Genomic DNA, 17,192 nt, shown 5'->3' on the forward strand with positions numbered 1-17,192 from the left:
GAAATGTAACACTTCTATAGCATCTCCATTCAAGGTTAAATATAATCAATAATTAGTGACCTTTTTTAACGTCCAAAACACTGCTGCAGTAAATAATTCAGAATTTAGGGATTTCAAATGGGCAAACCTACTTGGGTTCTATAACAAGCTCTTTAAATGTACTTTTAATATCATAAATTCCCATGCAGCCTTAGCTACTGCTTACATAATGAAGTTATACTTCCACCTACAAAAGTTTATTAATCTAGCAGTCCCTGCTAGAACCAAATATAATGTCTATGTTAAAACAAAACACATTGGTGACCTGCTAAATTAAATGAACTTTACAACAAAATAGAAGAACTTCTGAAGTCATAAAAAATGTAAATCTACCCCATTAGACATTGCATCTAAAAGATCACCAAAGAACTAAAAACAACCATATGGAAAATCATAGCAAAACACATACTGAAACTACCCTCTGAAGCTAAGGATAACTATAGATCCTTTTTTAGTTGCATCTTAAAATTAAGAAATAACACCGGCACTGTTCTGAAATGACCCAAGTTTACAATCACTCAATCTGACACTAAAAATATTAGCATATTCTCATATATTGTTACATATAAGTCCATTATTTCAGCTATTCAGTCTATGTGTTTGGGGACTATTTCTAAGGGTACCACATTTCAAATGGTTACTGTATTTAGAATCTGCTCCCCAGTGATTATTTGGGGGGAGGTATTTTTGGTGGCTTTTGCTGAGGGGTGGTCAGAAGTTAAAACTGGAGCAGAATTTGTTGGCCAGTAGATTTGCTCTATCCTGTGGCTCCATGTAGGTGGTGCCATTCACAATTAGCTCTGCACATTGCTGGGTACTGCCTTTGAGGCTGCAGACATGGCTAAAGAAAGTCTTGTGGTTGTCCTTGTCCTGGAAGAATATTTCACCTAAAAATTGGCTTTGGTAGACTTGGTTTGCCCTTTGGGTCGTTTATTTAAATAAATGACAGAGTTTTTTTTATCCCCTTTGGCATTGTACTCCCTTATTTTTGCTGTAAGTTTTTCCTTTTACTGTACAACCTTTTGAGGTTGGAATTCCATCAGTGTTTTTTTTTTCTTTTTTTTTTTTAGTTTGTTCTGACCATATTCCTGGGAGACATAGCTGTCTCTATGCATCTATTAATACTTAATCGATGACTTACCTTCTATTGTTTTTAATTGAACACTTTTATTGAATTATCACTTGTAAGATAGACACATTTATATTTATATAAAAGTAATGAAACCGTATTAACAAGCTCACATTTACAAACAATACACTTCACATATATTGCTACATATCATATAAACTAAGCAACATTACATAAATTATTTCATTCCTGTCCTTTTTTTAAACAAGAAACATTTTTATTAAGCTATCACTTACGACATAGACAATCATACATTTATATAAATAAAAAAAGGACTTACCTTCTATTTATTAGCAGTATAGTTATCAGAGACACTGTATGCAAAATTAAATAAAAATGAGGTTAAAATAAAACTTATTAAATTAAATATTAGCACAGACATATTTTGTAACTGACCAATTAATATTATGACAAGTACTGAAACTCTCTCATACAATTTACTAATGAACTTTATATTCATATTTTTCTCCTCAGTGTAGTTTATATTTTAAAGAAAAAGGCTAACCATTAAAGACACAGTATGCTGTACCATTTAATGTTTTGACTAAACTGTAGTAAGCAATAAATAAGTAAATAAATAATAGTGGAACCATGGCACCAGATGATAGATGTTGTTTTACAAGTAATCCTCTTTTTATATATTCGGTGTTGTTATGTTTTTTTGCCAAAATGTTAATTGAACAGTTTGGCAATTACATAATTAATTTACAATTAGTTACCTGTGTTAATCTGGCATAATTAGAGCTGGAACTCAGGATGATGTAACCACCACCTGCCCTCCCATGAATATATATACTTTAAACACAGCTCACTACATTTAGTCTTCTGCATTCTCAAGCAATCTTTAAAAAATGCATGTTTTAACCATGGGTGTGAAATAATCTTTGGATTTTGCTTAAAAAAGTGTTTGCATGCATAATGATGCATATGAATACTTTCATTATACAAAAAAACAAAGGCAATTTTGGACTTTAGACATGGTGTTTAAGAGATATGCAAATTAGATAAATAAAATAAGGTCCATGTCTATCCACAGAATAGCTGCAACACAGATACATAGGTGTATTAACAGAACAGAATCTACTGTGTTACTGTGAAGATGTGACTTGATTCTACTTGTGATACAGTGTCAGGAGGGTCAACATAAGCAGCCCTTTTAAATTATACCTGCTGTCTCTCCCTCGCACACATGTACAAAAAACAGATAAAATATATCAGGTTTCCATTATATCACTCGTATACAGTTAACAGAGAAGCACTGTAACAGACGTGTACCTATGCTTATATCTATGTAGATTATACATATGTATATGCACCATGATGATTTTACAGACCGGTACAGTAAAATAATGGAAAACTACTCCATAATGCTGTGTTATTAGTCAAAGATTATGAAACTCAAGTCAAAACTAAATGGGCATCAGGACACAAGAGTGAGGAGTGAAAACAAGGGAATTTTTCTGGTTGGTGTTGCTCATTCCTAAACATAAGCAGAAACACTCGACAATGAGCATGGCCATCTCCTGTAGTGCCCATGGCACAGTCTTAGTCTTAAATGCATCGCTGATTCAACATTCAAGCACCATGCTGGAGTAGGGCCTACAGTATACCCCCCAGCTGTGCAGTACCAGCAGTAGTTTCTAATTGACTGGATTTCCTTGAACATTATTCCAGTGGCATGTGTACAGTGTTAGAGTGTCATGTACCCTAGATTTAATATCTAACCCCCAGACACCTTCTGCTTTTACAACATAGGGTCCTGCACCCTTCTCCACTACTACTGCTTTACCTCAGCAGTTATATACGTTTAATAAAATGGCTCAGTGGCTTTCCTGTTGTAAACCTTGTTTAGACGGCAGTAACTTCCTCTCAGTCTTGCCATATTTCATACACAGGGTGCAGAGACCATATGTTACGTAACTCCCCAAACTGCGCTATTCCAGCACTGTTGATATACAGAGTGCACAGGCTGCCTCTATATAGATGCAGCTTCCCCTCCAGCATCTCCAGTGGTGTTAGAACAGATGGCTTGCAGGCTGCATTGCTGTTATGGAATTCTTCTGTAGTTAGCAGCCCATTACCCATCACTGTCAATCTCATGCATCTATGGGGTGAAGAGAGACACCCTGTGTGCACCATACTAGGTCACTATCCACCTGTGTGCCATCATCTCTGACAGAAGCAACGTACAATATAAAGTTCTGTGTGGGTACCTATTACAACACAATGTTAGTAATTAGAAAAACTCATAACACTGTTCCTTATGTGTCATCTTGTTATATCACAGTCATAAAATAGTAAGGGCAGGATTCACGAAGGCTTACACGGAGTTTAAGAGTAGTGTAAGCCTCCGTGTAAGCCTCCCGATCCAGGAACAGCCCAAACCTCCGTGTAAGAGACAGCTAACACGTCTCTTACATGGACTGGGCGTGGAAATGCTCAATACCTCATTTGCAGCTCAAAGATATGCAAATGAGGTATTTGAGTGATCCAGGAAGCCCAAAGCAGTCCGTGTAACGGACGTTTAAGCTGCAGAAATGTACTCAGCTGACAACTGAGTACATTTCTGCAAAATTAACAACGGAGCTATGTCAGCTCCAAATAAAGGTTGCATATGTGTCATCTAGCATGCCAATGGCCAAATATGTGGCCATTGGCATTAAAAAGTTATGCAAAATTATTTAAAATAACATTTTTTTTGGGGGGGGGATTTTGATGTTTAACTGCAGCGCACACCCGCGCAAACGGGGTGCGCTGCCTAAAAAAAACGAAGCTTATAAGCTCACAATTGTGGGTTTTATGTATTACATGGAATGACAATGCAGGGACTAGCAGACCAAAAACAATATGGCCACCGTGTAGTGGTTGCCAAGGGGGGGAAGCTCAGTGTAAGAGATATAACTAAGCATTACTAGGCAATCCTATGTAAATGAGGGTTACAATACTGAATCACACTGCCACATAGGTAATGAGCACTTTCTGAGTAGTGTAAGAGTTACAGAAGGGGGAGGAATAGAGTAAGAGGTAGGTGACATCACGGGGGCGAATGATAGAAATAAATGTATCACATTGGAGGGCAGTGTAACATGACAGATGACAGACAGACATCAGGGAGAGAGGTGCGTCTCAACAGAACACTAGGAAAGTCAAGAAATAGAGGGTGCACACTATCCCTACACCTAAACTTTCTTGATATACGTGCATGCGCGCGTGTGCGCGCGTGTAAGGCAGGTTCAACATGTGGGAGCGTGTTGCAAACCGTTTACAATGGTTTGCGTGGGCGTGCACATGTGTAAGGCAATGTGCGCGCATTTTACCATGAATCAGCCAAGTCCACACCGTGTAAGGATGTGTGCGCGCGTTTAAGCAACTGTGAGCATGCTTAAGCTGGTGTGCACATTGCTCCCCCTGAAGAAACAGAGAGGAAAAAGGAAACAACCAGAATACAAGGAAGCTGCCAGAGGATACTGCTGGAGTTAATTGGTGAGAACAATTGGAAGCAGGCAATTACACAGGCAGACTAGAAGCCCAACCCAGCACTTAAAAAACTGCAAACAGCAGTGCAGGGTGTTTCTCTCAAGAGATACTGCAAGAAAGGAGTAAGCTATCAGAATTGAAAACTGAAAAAAGCTGAACTCAGAGCAGAAATGCTAGGGGCTACCATAGCTGTTATAATCAGGCATAGGCAAATTGCTGAGGGTGGTGACAATGCAGATGCTGACAGACAACCCAGAATGAGGAGAAGGAGAAGAGTATACAGGCCCAGGGTCACCTACCATGGGTTACATGAGCTGGAGATAGTAGAGCGCTACAGAGTGGACAGAGACCTTCTGCAGCAAATTGTTGAGCTGTGCAGGCCACGCCTCACACACAGAACCAACAGAGGGGAACCCATCCCAGTGGAAACCAAGGTATGTGTTGGCCTAAGAATACTAGCAACAGGTACCTTCCAGAGACCAACTGGTGATATGATGGGGATATCACAGGCATCAGCCTCCAGGGTACTGCACCAGTTCCTGGATGCCATGTCAGCACATGTCGGTGATCATGTATATTTCCCCAATGCCCGTGAGGTATTGGCCAGCAATATGCGTCTCTTCCAGCAAATAGCGGGATACCCTGAGGTACTGGGTGCAATAGACTGCACGCACATACGCATCAAAGCACCAGCCGGTGAGCGGGGTAGAGCCTATATTAACCCCAAGGGATTCCCCTCCATCAACTGCCAGGTCGTGTGTGATGCCCAGGGCATAATAATGAATGTGTGTGCTGGCTGCCCTGGGAGCTACCACGATTCCCACGTCTGGCATCTGACGCAGCTGTACCAATCATTTGCCAGTGGGGACTTCCCACACGGACACCTAGTGGGGGATGCAGGTTATGGACTTGAGCCGTGGCTGATGACACCCATCAGAAATGCACACACACCTGAACAGGAACGCCATAATGAGGCACACGCACAAACACGTAATGTCATAGAGCGTGTGTTTGGGCTGCTCAAGTCACGGTTCCGGTGTCTGGACACATCTGGTGGAGCCTTGCAGTACACACCAACTACATGTACCCAAATGATCATGATATGTGCTATGCTACATAATATGATCCTGCGGAAACAGCTGCAGCAGGACCAGCATAGGGCTGGGCCAAACATACCCCACCATTGCCAAGGCCACCACAGGCAGAGGGTGACTCGGAGGAGGAACAACCTGACCTTGCCCCAGTAGGCAGAAGGAGGCGTGCCCAGTATGCCCTGGCCTTGGCAAAGAGGCAACGCATAGTGCATACACTGGCTCAGTAGGAACACTGGGACTGATACCCCTCTGACTCACTCATATAGTAACAGGGACGCCTAACATGACACAACCTGCTTCCAAACATGTACAGGGAGTGTAGTATGTGCATCCGACAGAGGCAGCCCTGCAGCACCACCTGAGGCATGAATGCCACGTGTTAAGTAATGTAACACCATGTACCATATGCACACCTGAGGACCCTGACTAACATCCACCCTCACCAATCATAAACCACAAAAACACAAACCCACCTTCATAGGTACCACAAGGGATAGGAACCTAGATGTAATGCTACCCAATGCCAGAAGTATAAACAGCAAGATGCGTGCAGTGTAAACGCACACAGTATAGAGAATGTAGATATCAGTGCTGTAATAGAAAACTGGGTCAAAGCCCACATCAGCACCCTAACACTACCAGGTCACACCTCATACAGTGATGTACAGCTGCAAAAACATAGAACAAGCTACAAAACGAGGGTGACTAGCAATAAATGTCATGGATAACCACACCCCCATGTTGGTACCACAACAGGAAGCAGCATGGATTAGAAATGGTCAAATACCAATGGCTAAAACTGCCTACTACTATATAGATTGCTGCAGACCACTGTCCTAATAGCAGGAACTGCACCAGGCCTATGTTGGAATACAGGAAGATATCAAGCCCCCCAAACCACATTATATTTTTTGACTGAAAATACCTACACATACACCATAGTTTCATAGTTTCATAGTTTACTACTAGGCTATCTGCCTTAGTGCATTTATAAGCCTAGCCATAGTGATGTGGCTATTGCCACCCCTTATAGTGGTAATAAGTGTACAGAATAGATTCCGAATATTGTGCCTCTGACTTAGTAGTGACACATTATGACCCCCTTACTTAATCGAATAACTTGACTGTGCCTCTGTCTAGTAGTGACACAGGGAGGACCCTGGGGTAAACCTATGATCTCACATCCACTTGTCCAGATTTCTCTTGAAGAGAGTCAGTGAGGGACTCTGTCTAACATGAACTGGGATTCTTTGCTAGAGTGTGAGAAGCCTCTGAGTTATGACTCTGTCCCTCCAGCATGTCCTATACATGTATGTGCTGAGGTTCAAATCTTTAGCTCTCATGGTTCTGGTGGATTTGGATTGCTTGCAGTGGAGCATGTCCACCAAATCCTGATTGGACATGGTCTTGTATGTCAGGCATAGGTCACCTGTAAGTAGGCGGTATGCTACTGAATAAAGCTGGATTTCCTTTAGTCTGGAAGCATATGACATGTGTTGTAGACCCTTGATCCTCTTGGTAAGGTACTTTTGGGGTCTCTCCAGCTGTTGCAAGTGCTGGGTGAGGTACATACCAAATGGGGCTTTGTATTCAATCATGGACCTGATAAGGGAGAAGTATAGGGGTACAATGACCTCCTTTGATCTGGATGGAAAACACTTCATGATAAGGTGGGCAAGATAGAAAGTCTTTCTAACCACTTTGGCAACATGGGTGTCAAACGAGAGGTCACTATCTACATGGGTCCCCAGGTGTCTGATTTGTTTGCTGTGCTCAGTGGGTTGCTGTCTATGTATTGATCTGTGGGTACTTTGTTCCTCCCAAAGGGGATGACTACACATCAGTTGCATTCAGTTTCAGGCCATGCTTCCGGCTCCAGCTATCTGTTTTTGTGAGGGCATTCTGTAGGATGTGTGTGCCAGCTGATGTATTCACTATGGTGCCTAGGTTGCAGTCATCTGCAAACTTTGTCAGCCACAACCCTCCTATGTATGCTTTCACATCTGAAAAGTAAATGCCAAATAAGAGGGGTCCCAGGACAGATCCTTGTGGGACACCACTTGTGACTGGCTTTGAATCTGACAAGGCACCTGCAATGTCGACTATGGGTTCTGTTTCTTAGCCATTTTGCAACCTATCCTGTTACATATGTTTTTATATTTCAGCTGTTGAGCTTGTCTATGATGCCTGAGTGGAGTATTGTGTCAAAGGCCTTAGCCAAGTGCAGGTAGGCTGTGTGGACCGCTTAGCCCTCATCAATGGCCCTACTGACAGTTTCAAAATAGTCAATTAGGTGCAAAAGGCAGGATCTACCCTGTACAAAGCTGAACTGGGTGGGATCAAGGGTCTGTAGGTCACCAATGTCTAAGAGCTCCATAATGACACTTTCCATAGCTTTGCAGACAAGGCTGGTTAAGCTTGTGCGGTGGTAGTTCCCAGGGTCTGTGGAGGCATCTCCTTTGTGGAGTGGGACCACTGTTGCTGTACGCCAGTGTTCAAGTACATATCCCGTAGCAAGGCTAAGGTTAAATAGCATTTGTATATACGGGTTTAGCTCCTTCTGGAGTTCACGTAGCATGCAACTGGGGATACCATCAGGTCCCATTGATGCTGTGTTCTTGTCTTTGCTGAGTGCGGCTCTCACATGGACATCTGAGATGACAGTGAGGTTACATTCAGCTGTGATAACTATCTTCTTTTGGGGGTGAGGGAGGGGGAAAATTGCACTGAACCTGTCTGCCAGAATGTTGCCAATATCTGTCGGGTCACTGAAATTTATGTTGTTGTGTACCAACTCTGAGCATATCTGAGGGTTCCCACCCAGGTTTCTGACATAACTGAAGAAGGCATTGTGGTTATCTTTATTGTCTTTGGTGACTTTTGTCTCAAAGTTGACCTTGGATTTCTTTATGAGAGAATGTAGCTTTTTACTAGTGCTGATCACAGCTGCCTTCCCTTTAGGAGATGTAGCTCTGTCTTGCATTAGTATCCTTCATTTGTTATACAGTTTGTTTATGGCTGGGGTCCATCAGACAGGCCACTTTCCCTTGGTGGAGAGGGTCTTGGTTTTATTTGTGATTGCATGGTCCATGCTTTCTTGGAGATGTCCGTAGAAAGCGTCTGTGAAGGAGTCACCATTGTGTGTTGTGGTTTCCACTGGCCCAGTGGGCTTAAAGGATACAATCTCAGTCTGAAGAAGTGTGAAGTCAGCTTTTGAGACATTTGTCACTATACTCTTTGTATTATACTACCACCAACACATTTGTAGACAGTTTCCCAGAATCCATCAAACAAAATGGACATGCAAAATGTAACACTTCCACAAGAGGGGTAAGCATACTGGATGTGATAATCAGAAATATGTGTACTGGATGTCAAGATGAGAAGTGTATCCCTCACTGGTAAGACCAGACCATAAAGTAATCACACTGTAGTTACACATCCCGACCCCAGTCCCTGGCCAGAATACCACAGTGAAACACATGTATAAAGCATAGCTTGCACCCCTACAAACCAATGTGGGATCCATGAAAGGCCCTGTGCAAGTCCAGAATATGGGACACACTGCAGAACATGTTATACAGGCATACCATGAACACAGCCAAGAGTGCTTGGAGTCTGCAATCACAAATAACAACAAGACACAATGCCATACCCCCAGGCATCTGGCATGCTGGACTCCAGCAATTACTAAACCATTGAAGAGAATGAGGAAGCTACCACATGATAGATCAAACATAAAAAGTGAAGTAATCAGTGATCACTAATATGGCAATAAAATGTGTCCACACATACAATCCACTAAGGCCAGGCAAAACAAGTAGAATCTGTGAATCCAGTGGCAATGTGACACCTGTCCCAAGTACACACACAACAACTCACCCCAATAAATACAAATATATGTGATAGACGCAACCAGGTAGCCAAACCGGAGCCTGAGCACCCCCAAATCAGTACTGTCAAAACTAGTCAAGAGGACAAGGTAACCACATACACCACAAACCCAGTCCCACATAGACCTACAACGACTGTAAACCAAACACATAAACACAAAAACATTCCCAGAGGCCCTAATTACAAACACACAACACCAATACAAGCCTCCAAAGCAGACACCCAATAAAACAACCTCCAGACATAGCACATGTAACACATAGTACACAAAGCTGCTGTGCCAAACAGTCACAGGACAGAAGGAAAAACAACATGCCTGATACAGTTGTAAAAGTTGACTCCATAATGAGACATGCTGCTGTTCCAGGGATAGCTTGCACCTGTTACCCATGAGCGTCTGGATATTGCCTAAGGCTTTTGCAACCTACAGAGATCCTTTCGTAGGCAAGGCCGAAAAGACTAACCCACCACCATAGAAAACAAAACTGGAAAGAAACAGAAGGCTAATGCTGATCAATGCCAGATGTGTAAACCTCAATATGCATGCTCCTGAGGCCCTACCCAGTATGGAGAACATTGATGTCTGTCCAGTGATAGAAACCTGCTGCAAGCCTCGTGACAGCACACCAGCACTACCAGGTAATACCACATATCATGTGTTATGGCCACAAAACCTGGAACAAAACATAAAAGGAGGGTGAGTATCCATATTCAGCACAGACACCTATACGTCCAGTTAACTGACAATGCTTATGTCATTGCAGTCCATCCATGTGCAACTAACCATAGGCAAGACTGCTGTACAGTCTGTAGCATGCTACAGACCACACTCTCACACACAGGAACCCCACCCCACTGTCCTGAAGACAGCAGACAGTATGAATGTACCACAAAATACAAAACAAGGTACACACAAATTACCACATAGGTGGTAAACCATTATGTATGGAAGGAGTAATCAGGGACCTAGTGACACAAGTGGAGAGTAACCTGTTATGTGACAGTCACATCACCAGTTTGGCTAGGAAGACTGTCTATATTGGACACAGTATCATGAAAGGATTCACATCTACGTCAACAAAGCTCATTGTGCCCCTATACTGTTCCCTTATCAGACCATATTGTAGTACAATGCCTCATTTGGGATGTACATTACCTGGCACCTGCAGCAGTTAGAAAGACCTCAAAGGTACCTCACCAAGAGTCAGAAAGGGTCTCAAATATGTCATATGCTGCACAGCAAAACAACAGGAGTCAGCACAGGATCCAAAAGCAGCTTTATTTTCTGTCTCTCACTCTAGCGCCTCGGCCACAGTAAGCCTTCAAGGAGTAAACTAACAATGCTAAAGCACACTTTATATAGTCACAAAAATCATTCAATTACATCATTAAACAATTAATCAATAAAATTGATATGCACCTACAAGCTAAATAACATTCTTCCAATTACATTCTGTATTCAAGCCTCTAGGTACTAAAGTGTCATATTTTAAAATAAAAGTAGTTTCCTTCTTTAAAAGTAATCTACCCACAACTAATTCATCAGGTTCCATTTTAGCTACCTGTTGTAAAATGGTGCCTTTTAAACTCTCACTCCTGCCATTGTGAAATTCACAAAAATGTAAGGCTAAAGGGCTCTCCATTTTTTTTATTTCTTATGTCCCTCAAATGTTCTAAAAGTCTAACCTTAAACATTCTTTTCGTTTGACCGATGTAAAATTTATTGCAACCACATTTGAGGGCATAGATTACCCTCTTAGTTCTACAGTTTATGAGCCCTCCAAATCAAAATTTTTGTTATTAATTTTGAAAAAAGTTCTATGTATATATGAACAAGCTTGACATTTTCCAGATGGAAAAGTACCCAAAATAGTTAACTGAATGGGTATTTTCACAATCAATTTAGAAAACCTAGTCCATACAACAAAATCTTTAATGCTTTTACCTTTTGTATAAGAAAAAAATAATTTTTTTGTCTTTAAATTCTTTAATTCATCAAAGTTGTCTAAAAATTCCCAAAAATGTAATATATTTTATTTGATCATATTACTACAAATATTATACTTAGATACTATAAATAAATTATCTTCACAATTAATAGTTTTATTAGATATAAAAATATCTCTTCTTTTTTGTTTATTAGATCTATCAAATCTAAGTTTAATAATTCTATCAATATCACTTTCAACTAACTTTTTATCATAATTTCTTCTCAAAACATCTTTTAGTTTTATGAACCTCTTTAAAAATATCTCATCAGTGTTACATAAACGTGAAATTCTTAAGAATTCTCCATATGGTAAAGCATTGATAACATGAAAGGGATGGCAACTGTCAGCTTTCAAAAAATCATTTGGCTCTCCAAATTTTCTATGTAAGCTAGTTAAAATGGGTTGACCATCAATACCCTGTACATTCACATCTAAAAAGTTAACTGTGTTCCCACACTGTAAACCATCAAAACAAATGTTAAATCTATTTTGTTGAATGTCTTGGACAAAATTTTGTACATAATTCTTACCTCCTTCACATAAAAATATTAAGTCATCCATAAATCTATAATACAATTTAACATATTTTTGTACAAATTCATTATTATAGATACATTCCCTTTCTACAAGGCCCATGAAAATATTTGCATACATAGGTGCAAAGGGAGCACCCATTGCTGTTCCCTGCTTCTGTTGAAAAATCAAATTGTCAAAACAAAAGTAATTGTTTTCTAAACAAAATTGTGTCAAATCAAGCACATAGTGAGTTAATGGCTTATCTCCCATAATCTTATACAACGCCTCTAGGCCGTATTTATGTTGAATGTTTGTATAAAGACTCTTAACATCTAACGTGACCCAAAACATATTTTTATTCCACGTAATTGACTTTATTTTGTCCAAAAAGTAAAAAGAGTCTTTAATATAAGAAGGAAGACAAACTGCTTCCTTTAGCAACACTTTATGCAACACTACACCTAAATTGTGCAAAAAATATTTCCTGGCAGACACTATAGGTCTGCCTGGTGGATTTTCTGGGTCTTTGTGTATTTTAGGGAGGCAATAAAAATATGCTGGTCCAGTATCCCTTAGGCTAAATTTCCCTTTTCACATCTTTGTCTAGCCAAAATCCTAGGCGAAGACCTTTGTGAATTAAATTAATATATTTAACTTTAGCTTGTTCAATGGCATCCTGATGAACTATACTATAAACTGTTGAGTCACTCAATAAATCCCAACACATTTTAAAATATTGACTATTATGCATGATTATTATTTTGTTCCCCTTGTCAGATGGCTTTATAGCTAGTTCTGTCTGTTGCGAAAAATTCTTCAATTCCAGCCATTCTAATTTAGATAAATTGTATTCAACTTCATTCTTATCAAAATGATTTAAATAATATTCTAATTCAAATTCTAACATCGCGTGTAGTTTCTTAATGCCTTCATGACTAAACGGAGGCATAAAGGTGCTGTTCACCTTAACACCCGAGGTATCAATATACCTCTGTTCATAAACTTCACTATCACATCTAAACAAACGACTCATCTGAGTCTGAAATAGAATACTCGGAACTTGAACCATGCACAATGTCATTCTTAGGCACTAAAACATTAAAATAGTACCACATATGAAGCTTCCTAATAAAACTATACAGCTCAATTTTACATTCATACAGTTTCGGAAGCACCGTGGGTACAAATTTAAGACCACAATTTAGAACTGATAAGAAATGTTCAGAAATGTCAAAACCAGATAGGTTAACCACATTATTTGTTAACAAACAAAGTTCAATACCATCTGGTTCGTTTATTGTCTCTCCAAGGGCGCTGAGGCCCATTTCTGTAGTATTCCTGTTCGCCAAACCCTCTTTTGCATGATTGTGCGTAACCTGGGTTCCGAAAATGATCTGGAAAAAACTGGCGATTCGCTGGAGACGGCAGACCTGGAAATTCGTTGGTCTCTACATCATTGAGACATCTATCTGAAGTTTGATTAGGTGTATTAATGCTAGAGGTACTCGCCAGTCTATCTCTGTTATCTGGATGTTGATTGGATGTTTGAGCCACAAGGCGGGTACGTTGATTATTACGAAAAAGATACACATTGCCTTTATCAAAATCTCTCAAGTCCCTTTGCAGTTTATGCATCTTTTGATCAATTATTTTCTTTTCTAAAATATGAACTTTGTCTTGAATATCTCTGAAACAGGCATCCAGTCTAGTACGATCTAACACAGTAACCAAGTTATTGCACACTGCATTAATATCTTTCTTTAAATTGACAAGTTTAACATTGTCTCTTTCTATTTGAATTTTTATCCATTCCCTCGAACATTGATGTGCAGCACACTCCCATCTAGTTTGAAAAGATTTGTCTATTTGACATGAAGCATTAAATGACTCAGATGGGAACTTTATAGCTCTAAGGCTTCTGGGAATGATATCTAATTCAAGATATCTAGATAAACTGTTCACATTATAATATGTTGCTGTTTCTTTATGCATTAAATTCGTAAGTTTAGAAACAATAGCTTTAATTTCAGTAGTGAAGTCCAAGGAGCTTACCAATATTCAAAATGGATTGTTCGAGCGTTTGCTCCTAGTTTCTGCAAGGAAGCGCTCCCATGTTGGAATATCCACTACATTCTCAGTAACTGCAGTCCTTTCAGGACGATCATAATTACGTTCTGAATTAGTGTTGAAAAAGCCATCTAATGTCCTTTGAGAAGAACCAGGGTTTTCTTCTCTAAAAATCCTAGGAATATTTAATGCAGGATCACTGGCCATGAAAACAGCAGCAACAACATTGAACACAGCAAAGCAGCATAGCAAAACAACAGGAGTCAGCACAGGATCCAAAAGCAGCTTTATTTTCTGTCTCTCACTCTAGCCTCGGCCACAGTAAGCCTTCAAGGAGTAAACTAACAATACTAAAGCACACTTTATATAGTCACAAAAATCATTCAATTACATCATTAAACAATTAATCAATAAAATTGATATGCACCTACAAGCTAAATAACATTCTTCCAATTACATTCTGTATTCAAGCCTCTAGGTACTAAAGTGTCATATTTTAAAATAAAAGTAGTTTCCTTCTTTAAAAGTAATCTACCCACAACTAATTCATCAGGTTCCATTTTAGCTACCTGTTGTAAAATGGTGCCTTTTGAACTCTCACTACTGCCATTGTGAAATTCACAAAAATGTAAGGCTAAAGGGCTCTCCATTTTTTTCTTATGTCCCTCAAATGTTCTAAAAGTCTAACCTTAAACATTCTTTTCGTTTGACCGATGTAAAATTTATTGCAACCACATTTGAGGGCATAGATTACCCTGTTAGTTCTACAGTTATATGAGCCCTCCAAATCAAAATTTTTGTTATTAATTTTGAAAAAAGTTCTATGTATATATGAACAAGCTTGACATTTTCCACATGGAAAAGTACCCAAAATAGTTAACTGAATGGGTACAAAACAAGGTACACACAAATTACCACATAGGTGGTAAACCATTATGTATGGAAGGAGTAATCAGGGACCTAGTGACACAAGTGGACAGTAACCTGTTATGTGACAGTCACATCGCCAGTTTGGCTAGGAAGACTGTCTATATTGGACACTGTATCATGAAAGGATTCACATCTACGTCAACAAAGCTCATTGTGCCCCTATACTGTTCCCTTATCAGACCATATTGTAGTACAATGCCTCATTTGGGATGTACATTACCTGGCACCTGCAGCAGTTAGAAAGACCTCAAAGGTACCTCAGCAAGAGTCAGAAAGGGTCTCAACTATATCTCATATGCTGCCTGGCTGTAGACACCACAGCCGAATGCAGTCACATACTGCCAACACAGAGGCATTGTATGTCTGTTGTACAAGTCCATGTCCAACACAGAAGTAATGGACATGCTCCACCCCAGAAAACTCAAAGCCATCGGAGCTGTGTGAGTCAGAGATGTCAACCTCAACACATAATCAAATAGGATGTGCTGGAAGGACAGATACCTAACCCTGAGTCTCTCCACACCCTGGAACAGAATACCACTACATGTTAGGCAGAGCCCCTCACTGACACTCTTCAACAGGAAGTTTGCAAAATGGATGGATAATTGTAGATGTACACTGGGGGTCTTTACTGTGTCATGTTCAGACAGAGGCACAGCTAAGTAAATCATAAATGGCCATAATATTCACATATCAAGGGGTGGCCAAAGCCACACACACTGTGGCTAGGCTTACAAATGCCCTAGGGTGGAAAGCCTAGTATGAACCTATGAACCTATTATGATACAAATTGTACAGGACACTAAGGATAACCCCAAGGCTATTACAAACAACATACCAAACACACACACGTATTGCCAACATACATCCTGACAGGTGCAGTGCAACCCCCCCCCCCCATAATGCAAAATATCTTTCCCAGCAGACTGCTGCCTCCCTGAAATTATGTCAGCCTTACCACAGGATATGTACCCAAAGAGCAGTGTACAACAACAGTGGCCGTTCTCAAGAAAGGTGTCGCCTGAATGGATACTAAAAACAACCACCACAGAATCCTGAGAAGCTTGGTCTGCACAGCTATGGAAAGGATCAGCATGTACCGCAGACATAAAGATATTGGGGATCTATTGACACCCGACCCTACGCAGTGTGGGTTTATTAAGTGCACACCCTGCCCCTAAACATGTGTGACTCAGTTGAAACAGTAATTGAGGTCACTGATGAGGGCAATGTGGTCCACACAGTGTAGCTGGACCTTGCAAAGCCTTCCATACAATACCCTACGTGTTCAATATAGATATGCTCACCAGCTTATATATACACCCCTATGTCACTAGAGGGGTTGCAAACCAGACCAAAGACAGAACTGACATGGTCATACATGCTGCAGCCATGTCAGACTACAAACCACATATAACAGGTATCCCACAAAGCTTGGTCCTGGGACCTTCCCCGTCTGGTATATATGCCCCATAGGTACAGGCCAACATGTAAGGACTGTGCCTGAACATGTTTGCAGAGGACTACAAACCGCCAAACATATCTGACACTCCAGGTGACACAAGCATCCCACAAAAGGGCCACATAGAAACAGACAACAGGTGCCATAGCCATGTCAGCATGTTAAATGGAGAAAACTGTATAGTCAACCTCTGTGGATATACAGTAAGTGACCACCAATTACCACATAGGTGTTAACCCATTACATACTTAACATGTAATGACAGACCTGGGTACACAAGGTGATACATATCCTGCATTGGACAAACATGTGGCTGTAGTGTTAACAGAAACAATGCATATACCAACCTAATCATCTAGATAAGGGGAGGTCATTGTGGTTCTGCAGTTATCCATCATCAGCGTTACAATTGACCACAACAGCCCCTGTGGGGTGTACCTCAGCAGACACCTCCATCAGCTGTAAAGTCCACAACAGTACCTCACCAGGAGTATCAAAGAGCTTGAACAGATGTAATGTGTTGCCTGATTAAACAGAGTGCAACTCCACACACTGCCATGCTGGCCACCCAGACGCAAGCTGTGCCTGATGTA

This window comes from Protopterus annectens, chromosome 10.part0 (assembly GCF_019279795.1).
Source record: "Protopterus annectens isolate FY-2018-M chromosome 10.part0, PAN1.0, whole genome shotgun sequence".
Classification (NCBI taxonomy): domain Eukaryota; kingdom Metazoa; phylum Chordata; order Ceratodontiformes; family Protopteridae; genus Protopterus; species Protopterus annectens.